General features: G+C 37.0%; 1 pseudogene; it reads left to right on the top strand.

The window, feature by feature from the left end:
* The first annotated feature begins 3890 nt into the window (after positions 1-3890).
* Positions 3891-12542, top strand: LOC122311512 (annotated as a pseudogene).
* Positions 12543-12840: the final 298 nt, after the last annotated feature.

Genomic DNA, 12840 nt, shown 5'->3' with positions numbered 1-12840 from the left:
TGTATTGATTTTGAGGAATTAGTAGTGATCTGGAGTTTTAATGGGAGATTAATCTTTTGGTCATGCAAATTTTGTTTATTGATGGTTAATTTTGGAAGTGGCTATTAGGTTACCAAAGTTGGAATAGGATGAAAGTTCAGAAGGTAAAGCAGAGATGTCGTTGATACTAGCAATTTTTTGTATGAAGTTAATAACTATTGGAATTGTTGGGAGTTGTTGATGTTATGTGTCTCTCAAATATGTTCGGAGTTGTATCTTGTATCTTTTTGGCGTTGATGTTTGACCTCACAAATTTCGAGAACGAAATTTGTTTTAAGGGGGAAGGATGTGATGACCCGTTTTTACGTTTATTTTCACTGAAGGAGTTTTTTAATTTAATTAATATATTAGTTCTTTTATTTTAAATTATTATATTTTAATTAGTTTTATTTTATTTGATGTGGTGTTTAATTTATTTTAGTTGTTTTACAGTTTTTAAAATCGTTCTCGGCTGATCAGTTTTTGGATTTCCGGAAGTAAGGATTGTACCTCATTTTCCTTCTCCTTCTTTTCTTTTTCCCTTTTTTCTTTTCTTTCCCTTTTTCCTTTTTCTTTCCTTTTCTTTTTCCTTCTTTCTTCTTCTTCTTTCCTCTCCTCTCCCGCATGCCCGAACTGCTCTCCCCTTCCCTTTCCGTCGCCGACCCGTTGACCCGCCTAGACCGCCGCCATCCAGCCGGCGTGGCCAACACCACCCCCACCAAAATCTTCCCCTCCAGCCGGTGATCACCCCCACCGAATTCTAGCCCCATTCGAGCCACCGTTAGCCCCATATGCCCCATCTAAGCCGCACAACTTTTTGCCGTTTCCGGCGCCGTCGCTCCACCTCCGGGCACCACCTCTTCACAGCTTCTTCCTCTACCTCTTGCAGTCCTAACCCACCCATTTCCAGCCCCGATCCGTTGCCAAAGCAGCTCCCACGAGCTCAACTCCGCTCAGCCCCTTTTGGTGCTTCCACCGCCGTTTCCACCGCCACCCACAGCCAAAGCTCACTTTCTTTAACTTCATAAACATCTCAAGACCATTTCCTATTAATTCCATGTCTTGGTTTGTCCCCGTTCGAAAGTGGGTAATTTATTACCCACGGCCACAGTGTAAAATACACTGTTATGTTGCTTTTTCTCTGCCGTTTGCAACGTCGCGAGCTTTTGAAAAATACCGTATAGTGCTATAAGTATTTTCCAAGCTCTACTTTTAGATTTAAATATATTTTGCTCTTATAATAAATTATTGGATTGGTTGGTTGATTCCGGACTGAGTCCGAAAAGTTCGGGGGTCGGATGGATTGAGGACAGAGTTGTTGGGTTGATGTTGACATTTGTTTGAAATATTTTTGCCTTGATGTTTGCATTGTATAGTGCACGCATGTTCATGTTTAAAAAGAGAAAACTGGGTTTTTCGTGTAGTTGCATGCATGTACATGTGTTTTTAAAATGGAAACTGGGCTTGTAACCGAGAAATGATTTATGGTATATGTGAACAGTTGGATTGACTGGTTCAAGTCAGAGGCACGTGTAAGGATGGTGGTAAACAGGGACGGTGATAGAATCCCGCTTGTGATTCCCGTCTACGGTGTACGCGTAGGGATGGTGGTAGGCAGGGACGGTGGTAGAATCCTGCCTGTGATTCCCTCTTACGGTGCACGCGTAGGGACGATGGCGAGCAGGAATGGTGGTAGAGTCCCACCTATAGTGCTCTGACGGTTTAGTTTTTGGGCCATTATCAGGAATAATGGCGAGATTATGTTTAAAAGATATGTTTTGGGCCAAGATGGGATTTTGGCGTGCGTGGAAAAATAGATTTTATGGGTTATGTGCATTGCATTCTTTCATGCATATTGTTTAAGTTTTAATGTGTTTTTATTTTGTGGCGTTTGGATCTTTACTTACCTGCGGCACCATTTTTGATATCATAGATTTTGGTACAGAGATCGAGGAGGAAGAGGAGGCTGAGCCCAAGGAGGCGGCTCCGCCGGAGTTTTGATTTGGAAGTTATGCTTTGTAGTTTGGTTTGAAACAGTATTTGTATCTCGTAATATTTTATTATGTATGTTTTGAACGGCTTTGTATTAAGCAATAAAAAATTCTGGTACCTAGTTTATGACTTTGCTATCCGCTGCGTATTTCTTCGTGCACATATATTGCTTATACACACACTTGTCACTTGGTGATAGGATGGTGACCCGTGATGCCACCATCCGGACGTCTCAATTTCTCCGTGTCCGTACGGGGGGATTTGGGAGCGTCACATTTTACTTAATTAAAATACTTAATTAGTTAAGTATATATTTAGTTAGACAACTTAGCTTAAATCATTCACTTAATTTTTTTTTCATTCAATATAAAATTTTTGTCAAAAACTCGAAAAAAGGGGCTCAAATTAAAATACCCTAATATGACGAAGTAGATCAAACCAAAGCAGTCTGGTTTGGTTTGAACTTTTGGCGGACCAAAAAATTTGAGCAGATCCAAAATTTACCTCTAAGATTGACCAGCGATTGCACCCTTAGTACTCTGCTTTTATTGTTTAAAGATTATGCTTCTTGCTCTCTTTGAGATGAAGTCTCTTCTAGTTGTTTTCCAATAAACATCGAATTTGATATATTTTATAGATGAAATCGTATTATTTAAATTGCATATGCTCGATTGTGCATATCAAAATTTTATTGAACTACTTTTGGGAAAGAACATTTAATAGAATTATATCAATCAAAATAAGAATTGTCGAGCTAATAGAATGGAATTATTAATGACCTATGATGACATGCCTTGTTTTTGTATATTTATATTTTAAAATTATATATCGTCAACTCGGGTTAGGATGATTTCTTGTCCTCCACCTTCCACCATGCATGATTCAAAGTGGAAGTGATAATTTCCTTTTAACAGCTTTTGAATAATAATAGACAATTATTTTCACAACATTCTTCAAAATAACATTTCACATGATGATTTTTTTGCAAACTGATAATATTTTTTTATAATTATTTAATAATTTATTTTATAAAAACGCACTTATTTAAATACATGAATGTTGTGAGGAAAAAAAAAAACTATGAAAAGAATTGCACGTTTATCATTTTCCATAACATTTTACGAAGATCAAAATTCAAAAGCTTTCGAATCAAATAATAAGGTAAAGTTAATGTATTGGGTTTTGGCATAATTTTGAACCAATATTGGTTTATTAATTACCACATGATTTAGCTTACTAACATGAAAAATGATAATTCCAATCATGAATACACAAGTACCGTGTAATCATTTAAAAAAAGAATAAATTCGAGAGCTGCATGAAAAGAAATTACTTTTTTAATAATGGAACACATTCTTTTTCAAAATAACTGCACTTCACTTGCTCACTGTACTACTGTATGTAGCATTATTATGTTAACATAAATACTAACACATAAACAGATTTTGATGTTACTAAGCTGCTAACGATTTCATTTGGTTTCATATATTGTTTGCTTTTGTTTTAGACACGAGTGCAAGATTTGGTGATGACTTTGGAAGAAAATGACAAATGCTTTAGCAAAAGGGAGATATGTATTATTGCCAAATCTTAATATATAATTTTTTTATTTTTTGGAATCCTCTCATGTCTCCATTGTTGTCAACTTCATTAGGATATGCCAAATCCTAGTTTGATTTTGATTGATTTCATATTTGAGGGACTACTGTAGTTTGAAGATGATGAGTAGAATATAATATTTGCCATAATTTGGTTATAACTTCGAAAAATAGTAACGTTTAGGACCCAAAAATTAATGAAATTATATAAAGAGTAAACAAATTTAAAAAAACATATATATAATTAAGATAATAGAAAATGAAAACATATATATATATAATATGGCTCTAAAGGGCAAGCTGGAAACTGAGATAGAAATAAAGTCAACTGCTGATAAGTTCTACAACATCTTCAGGAGCACTACCCACCACTTTCCCAAAGCAACTCCAAACATTATACAAGCAGTTGAGGTGCATGAAGGTGATTGGGATACACATGGCTCTATCAAGTTTTGGAATTATACAATCGGTAAGGCCATCAACCAAGTCTAGCAAGTTATCATTTCCAAACTTTGGACATGAGTTGTTTTGCTTTTTGTTCTGTAATGCGCATTTTGTATGCCTTGCAAAATTTGTAATATCTTTTTCTCAGTGATGGACACCTTTAGGATCGTACTCACTACAAGGATTTAGGGTTTTTGTAGCGCCTAAAATCCTTGCAAATACTATCCAAAAATGCTGTAATTGATCAATTGCAGCGTTACTACCCTCCTTGCACGTTCGACAGTATAAACCCTTCTTTTTTAATCAATAGCAACATAATTGAAAAAATACTGCAAAAGCTATCTTTTGCAGCGTTTCTAAACTGCTGCAAAGACAAAAATATCATGCTGCAAAAGGCCACTCCATCTGAGTGCATTATCACTGCAACTGATCTATTGCAACGAAATTAATCCTTGCTATATCATTAAATTTCACTGCAATAGCCTCCCAACAATAGCAGTGCTACATTTGGTTCGTTGCTTTTGCCATTTTTTGCAACACTTAAAATCGCTGCAATTGATTTATAAGCGCTGCAATTTGTATACGTCAAAAGCAACATACCATTCTAGCACTGCTTTTGATACTTTTTACAGCGTCTATTTATCGCTGCAAAAACCATAAAAATGCTGCAAATGTGCGATATCAGAAGCAGCGCTTGCTTTTTTGTTGTATTTAACATTTTTTGCAAGGACTAAAATCGCTGCAAAAAATCAAGAAGCACTGCAAAAGCCCAATATCAAAAGCAACGCTTGCTTCCTTTGTTGCATTTTGTATTTTTTTTTAAAGACTAAAATCGCTGAAACTAATGAGTTGCAACGAATTTTGGCCTATTTGCACCGACTAAAAATAGCTGCAAATACTTAATTACAAAATTAAAAAAAAAATTACTACTGAAACATACAGTTTCAATAATTTTTTTTCACTTGTATTAGAAGTAAAGTTAGTAGATCAGTTAGGATTTAATTTCTTTTACTTAATATTACAAAGGGTATATAGAAAATAACAACAAAGTACTCAAGGATCCTTACCCAAGTCAAATTATAAATTCATTTACATTATAATTTATATAGACGGAGGGGTAGCTTGATACATTTTAAAGTACTGCTAAAATTTCTCTAATAATCTAACCCTTGTTGCACCTATTCTTTGCAAAAATGAATAAGATGTTCCAGCAAAGCCACCTCCAACTATAGCATGCTTGCTTTCCAATAAAGGCCATTCAATTTTCTACATGAAAGATATATAAAGATCATGGGTTAAGAATGTAGAAATGATAAGAATTTACTTAGAAATGGAAGAGAACAAGAAAGTACAAAAAATCTGAAATTTTCACCCACCACAAGCATCTCAAAAATACCTTGCTCTCCATCTCAAACTTTTGAAATTCATTTACATTTTACCTCAAGTCTGAAAATAAAGTCACCCACCATCAATTTACACACACAGTAGCTGAAATAGATGTAATTAATTACAAGACCCAAATTTGTTTTGTGATGACCCGCTTTTACGTGTATTTTCACTTAAAGATTGTTTTTAATTTAATTAATATATTAGTTTATTTATTTTAAATTAATGTATTTTAATTGGTTTTTATTTATTTGATGTTGTGTTTCATTTATTTAGTCATTTTACGGTTTTTAATGTCGTTTTCAGCGGATCCTTTTTGGTTTCCGGAGTGAGGACTGGACCTCATTTCTTCCCTCTATCTTTTCTTTTCCCTTTTTCCTTTTTCTCTTTTTTGTCTTTTCTTTGTTTTTTCTTTTTTCTTTTTTCTTTTTTCTTTTTCCCTTCCTTTTTCCCCTCCCCTTCCCGCGCGTAACCCCCCTGTTCGTCTCTCTCTCTCTCCTCTCCCACGCCGAAAATTTCTTCTGCCCAGACCCACCGCCACCGGCCACCGTGCAGCACACCACCCCTACCAAAATCTTTCCCTCCCTCCAGTGAACCACCCCACCAATTTTCACCACCAACGGAGCCGCCATTCGGCCGGAAAAAACCCAGCAAGCCTCACGGATTTTGCTCCGATCTGCCGGCGTCGCTCCACCTCCGGCCACCACCTCTTTACAACTTCATCACCGACTCCTTGTCGTCCTAACCCACCCATTTTCGGCCTCTAATATTCACCGGAACAGCTCCCACGAGCTAGTTTCCGTTTTAGTAAATCTGGCCTTCAACTGCCGTTTTCGCCGTCACCCACGGCCAAACTCCACTTCCACTAGCTTCACATACATCCTTAGACCCTTCCCTATCAATCCCGAGTCTTGGTTTGTCCCCGTTCAAAAGTGGGTATTTTACAACCCACGGCCACAGTGAAATTTCACTGTTACGTTGCTTTCCTTCCGCCGTTTGCAACGCCGCGTGTTTTCTAAAAATACCATATAGCACTGTAAGTATTTTCCAAAAAATACTTTTAGATTTAAATATATTTTGCTCATTCAATAATTATTTGTTGTTGGTTGGCTGATTCCGAACTGAGTCTGAGGAGTTCGGGGATCGGATGGATTGAGGACGGAGTGCTTGGTTTTTCTTGTTTGTGTTTGCTTGATTATTTGAGCCATGAAGCGTGAATTGTATATTGTGTTTATGTGCATTTTGTTTTAATCGAGAAAATCCCATTTTATTGGCGTAAATGGTTTTGAATGCGTGTGTCTCACAAGCCCAAGCCGGGATGGGTTAATATCTCGGTGGAGCTCCTTTGGTCACTCGAGAGTAGACAATACTGAGTGACATCCCCTGGGTTGTCACAGGGCGATGACCGGATCGCACGATACGGTAACGCTGTCGTGACGACTCCGTGGTCCTTAGAGTGGCAGGGACTAGAGGATGGCCTGGCCAGGTACGCTCGGGGCACGAGTCTGGGCATCCCTCGTTTAGGTGTCACATGCGTAGTTGTTACCTGCGGTGTGGCACAGAGCCAGGGTGTGCGGATGATCCCTATGGGAGATCATGGTGCATGCATAACCGGATTGATTTTATGGTTTTCGAATGTGGGCCATTTTCTGGAAAAATGGCGATGTTTGGTTTTCGAGGCTTTTGATCCATTTTCTGGAAAAGTGGTGGTTTGGGCCATTATCTGGAATAATGGCGAGACTTGGTTTTAAGGATATGTTTTTGTGGGCCAAATGGGTTTTTGGCGTGTGTGGAAAAATTATAGTTTTATGGCGCATGTGCATTGGTTTTTCTTTCGCGCATATTGTTTGAGTTTTATATGTTTTTATCTAGCAGTGTTTGGAGTTTACTTACCTGTGGTACCATTTTTGGTACCGTAGATTTTGGTGCAGAGATCGAGGATGAGGAGGAGGAGGCTGAGCCCGAGGATGTGGCTCTGCCGGGATGCTGATGTTATGTTTTGTATTTGGTTTAAATTTATGTTTGTGTTTTGTAATATTTATTTAAGTATGTGTTGAACAACTTTGTATTAAAAAAGAAAAATTCTGGTACTTAGTTATTGACTTGCTTTTCGCTGCGTATTTCTCGTGCACATCCGTCGCTTATACACACACTTGGCACACGTCGATAGGATGATGACCCGTGATGTCATCATCCGGATGTCTCGATTCCCCCGTGTCCGTGCATGGGGATTTGGGGGCGTCACATGTTTACTTTTTATTAGCTAGCTAGGTTGTTGTTTGGTTTGTTGGAATGTTGATCCATGGGTTCAAAAAATGATCTAAAAAGAAAATGCAGCATGGACCTATATTATTTGTCCCTTGGGAAGATGGCTGCATAACTTTCATGATAAGAAAACCCTTTATCAAACTAAGATGATTTTGAGATCTCACCACATACAATCTCAGAAAATTTTGTGGTGTTCATATCCCATTCTAGGTGCTGCTTTGTCCTTTTCACTCTGTAATTCATTAGTTCAAACAATTATTGATGGTCTATATGTGAAAGCATTTGATTATAAACTACAAAGAAGTTTATTAATCAATCAATCTATTCATCTTCTTCCAGTAAGCAAGATAATTTTGCCATGAGTCTCCCGATTTCTAGCAATTAAGGAAATCTGGTACTATTTTAACTGCTGTAATTCTTTTGTTCTCTACCTTTGGATAATCTCTCATTGCAGGCCAGCTCAATCTATGTACTTCCGATCTTGATTTTCATGGTAATATGCCAAATCATAGAAAATAAGCTGCATCTTTTCATTGTAACATGGCATAACTCTAAAAGTAGAAAGTTAAGCATAAAATAAATCAAAACCCTATAATCACTACAAAACAGAATTTACCTCATCATGAAGCATGCCAAATGTCTTTCTGTTGAGTTTCACTAAACCAACTGAAGAAGCTACGTGCATAAGATTCTTCATGAGTAAGTCAGGATGTATGCACAAGAAGCTGAAATGGTAAACAAGCTTCAACCGCTAATCAGCTATCATGAGTAATTAGTCTAAAACTAGTTAGAAAATAAGTGATTTATTAAATCACCATGGAACAAGGACAACAAAATGTCCAAATCTAATTTCGAGTGGAAAAACAAGAAATTTAGATCTAAAGACTTGCTTGAGCCTTCAGAGATTCAAAGACCACACACACACAACACATATGAAGAACTTGGAAGCTAAAACCAAGGTAGCATTGTTACTTAAATCTTTAGTATTTGCAGTTTGCACATTTTCCAGCCATTTTCATTTAGAATTACCAAATTATTTTAAATCATATATACATAAAGAAATACAAGTATTTGAATTCTTTGGTTGTCTCTAGAAAAAAATGACATTATCTACCTTGGAGCATAGACAAAGACATAAAACATACCAAAATCTAGTCCAACTCAATCCACTAAACTGATAAGCATTGTATTAGACTCAAAATTTTATAAGCATCCTTTGTAGAGATTCAACTCAAGGCATACTACTTCACTCAATAAAAGGCATACAAAGAGCATACAAAACCACCAAAAAACTAAAAGAACAATCAAAAGAAAGAAAGTTCTTGCCAGAACAAACAAAGGAAAAGGCAAACAAACCTTACATGCAGCACATAGGTCATCTGAAAAGCTTGATATTCGTGATACTGGAAGAGTAGCATTTATGCAAGAAACTCTTCTGAAACCCTCTCTCTTCCCAGCTACACATTCTTTTAGTGCTTCAAACTCACGCTCGGCCAAGTACCTTCTATGATCCTATTTGAACTTAACAAAGAAAAACTACCATTAGCATAATTTATGTTACCCTGCTTAAATCCAGGATAGCCACAAGGGAAAAAGATATAGCAAGGGAAAAAGATATAGTTGTATCATATGCTTTATATACAAAGAGAGAATATTCAATGACTGTTTCGGTTTAGTAAGAGATAAGAGAGCAATGGCATCCCCCAAAAATATAAGGAATTCACAAGCAACACAAAAATACTGGTTGGGTCTGAGATAGGTACTAGGCACAAATCTTGTTACCATGCAAGAAAGAACCAACAAACAACAATAAAAAGTACCAATTTGAATATAATAATATCAAATCCAATTTGATTTTAATACATGTGAAGAAAAGGGGTATGTGGGGTACTCATAATTTGAAAGTATAAGTTGGATGAAATTTGAAATTTATCATTTGCGGCGGGACTGACAACAATTGAATTAAAGTAACTCAAGCGATACTTCGCTTGGAACTCGGTCTATTTCGTTCCATTACAGTAAAGTGATGGACTAAGTGCTTTTGATTTTCGAAAGAAACTATAAATGTTTTTCTAGTGGTTGGACTAAGTGCTGATTGGGCCATACATCTCATGCAAGCCTCACCACATGGTGTTGCATAGAGTGGAGAATGGGTGTGGACCAATCAAAAGCATGAAAGTCTCAACAAGACATGCTAAGTTTGCTAGCAGTTCTCATTCTTAAAAAGCATTTTAAGATAATTGAGGCTTCCTAATTCACTTGAACAGGGGATTGGAGCTGATTTTGCAAGGGCATATCTTAGCAATGTATGTGTTGCCAAAGAATTACACAGAAATGGCTTAGGTTATTTGCTTGTGGCAAAGTCAAAGACAGCTGCTCAAAACTGGGGTAAGAACACACAATGTATTTTTACTATTGCTGTCAGTTGTATCACTGCCTTAATTTGACGTGATTCGTGTTGCTCTTTGTTTGTTGGTAACCATACTCCTTGAAGTTCACTTGTTTTTATCTGCAATTACCTATATTGTATCTCAGGGTGGTTGTGTTCTATGTGCCTAACATAGTCTCAATGGTGGAAATGAATGAAATGCAGCACCAATTATCTAATTTATGCTACTACCTATGATCAATAATTAAGGAAAAGAAAAGGAAAACATAGTTCTAAGTTGTACAAATATGGTTAGAAAGAATGAGATTGACTAGTGGCAAAAGTAGAAAATTATGAAAGAGAGACTTACAAGTTTGAGAGAAATCCTTGGCTGTTCACTTTTCTTATTTGCTCCAGGACATAGCTCACAATTACAAATTGATTTTTAAGAGTTCGACACACAAAAATGAAGTTCTGAAATGGGCTAAAAAGAGAGGACTGAAATCATAGCAAAAATTTAAATGTTTGGGGCAAAATGGAGTAGAAAAATTGCACAACCTCTTCTCACAATAGGTTGTGCAAATTTCCCTTGTTTATACACTCCCTCCACTTGGTTATACACTCAACTCAACAAGTAATAAATGAAAAAAAAAAATAAAATGGAAGTGGAAGACCATCATACGAAAATTCTGACTACAGCAAAATCTCTCAGAATACATTATTGCAGTGTACATTATTGCAGATTGAGATCCTATATATAGAACTCTAGCATTATTGCAAATCAAATAATACCCACTTCAAGCTCATCCCTTACAATTTTTTTTATTTTTTATTTTTTATTGGCAAACAAAATTTGAGAGAGATTCAAGCTCATCCAAAACTTCCATCACAATATATTGTGATACTCCTTAAACAAAATCAGAGAATAGCAAAAGAACCATATTTTGAGATACCAAGTAGCTTAAGTTTTCTATCAAATTGAAAAAACAAGAATACCCACAATGCAATTGGAACCAAAAGAGAGAGAGAGAGAGAGAGAGAGAGAGAGAGAGAGAGAGAGAGAGAGAGAGAGAGAGAGAGAGAGAGAGAGAGAGTGAGAGAGAGAGAGAGAGAGAGAGAGAGAGAGAGAGAGAGAGAGAGAGAGAGAGAGAGAGAGAGAGAGAGAGAGAGAGAGAGAGAGAGAGAGAGAGAGAGAGAGAGAGAGAGAGATGGTAATACCATTTAGGAATGGGGAGGCAAAGAAGCAGTAGAACCAGTGTTTCGTGGTAGAGACTTTTGATCAAGTCTCCGAGCTCCTTGTGGGTAGACTCTCAACTAAACATGAACCCATACCTAAGAGAGTTTGCATAGAGCTTAAATTCCCAAGAAAGTGACAGAAAGGTGAGAAGGAAGATGAGGAAGTTTTGATTTACCAGAAGGAAATGGCAGAGAAGGCCGGCAGAGAAGGCTCGGTCGACAATGTCCACCTTCGATTTGGTCAAAATCGTTGACAAAAATCCAAATTTACCAAATCCTCAATCGCATAGCACCCAGTTGTATGGGGAGGAGAAGACGACCCTAGCTTCCGCTGGGAAGGCTAACGAAGTGGAGGAACAGAAGCTTGGGTGGTGAAGGTTAGGTCTTGCCGTGCAGGAGTGGGTGGACACTGCGATGGTACGAGAAATGGGCAAGCAAGTCGAAGTGGAGAAGGAGATATGCGGTAACAGAGTGGGTTTGATTTTGGGGGGAAAATCTTATCATTTTTGTTTAAGTTGCCGCCTCGATCGATTAACAACGATGGTAATCCATTGTAATAATTTTCTTTTTTTATTGCAACGCATACTTTCGCCTTTATAAAAGAAAAAAACGCTGCAAAAAAATAAGTTAAGTAACTGCATATGTAGCATTCACCTATTGCAACAAACACTTACAAGGACTTATATTTCGTTGCAAAAAGTTATCTATTGCAGCGAATTTATTTGCAACATTATAAAAATCGTTGCAAAAAGCTAGATTTCTTGTAGTGTACTGGATTTTTGAAATTACTGTTAGACAACTAATTGTGTTTGGTGTCCATGTATATATTCATGTGAGATTGAATTTGATGTCCTTAATTGTTTGCCTCTGAAACCACAGAGGGGAATGCTGAGGTTTTCAAAGAGAAGGCTGAATTAGATGATGCAACAGGGCAGTAACTCTTGTGGGCATTGAAGGGGATGTCATGAACTATTTCCAGAGCTTTAAGGGCACCTTTGAGGCTACTCCGAACGGTAATGGTAGCTTGGTCAAGTTGACTCTTGAATATGAGAAACTGAAAGAGGAAGTGCCTGCTCCAATTAAGTACCACAATATGATGGTTACCATGACTAAAGAGTACATTGATGCATTCCTTGTCAAGGCATAATCATAAGGGTATATGCATTTTCTGGTGCTTGTTATGGCATATGCACAAGCAAGACAATCGAAGCAATTTATGTATCCAAGCAAGATTTTTTTTTTTTTTTTTCAAATTATCGTGTGTTGTGAATGAAGAGTACAGTTGTGCTCTTTACCATTTATGCCTGGGAATAAAACTTTATAATCAGTTTTATATGTTGTGTGAAAAAAATTTGAATAAAGTTTTTATAATCAGTTTTGGAAATGCCTTTCTCAACCCCCCGCCCTCTCTCTCTCTCTCTCTCCCTCCTTCGTACCATTGTGAATATCTTTTTTTTTCTTTTTTTTTTTCTACTAAGTTGGGACTATCGCGATCGATTGACTCTATGCGCCAATCAATGAACTTATATA

Source organism: Carya illinoinensis, chromosome 5, assembly GCF_018687715.1.
Source record: "Carya illinoinensis cultivar Pawnee chromosome 5, C.illinoinensisPawnee_v1, whole genome shotgun sequence".
In the NCBI taxonomy this organism is placed as follows: Eukaryota; Viridiplantae; Streptophyta; class Magnoliopsida; order Fagales; family Juglandaceae; genus Carya; species Carya illinoinensis.
This window is presented reverse-complemented; position numbering and strand designations above follow the sequence as displayed.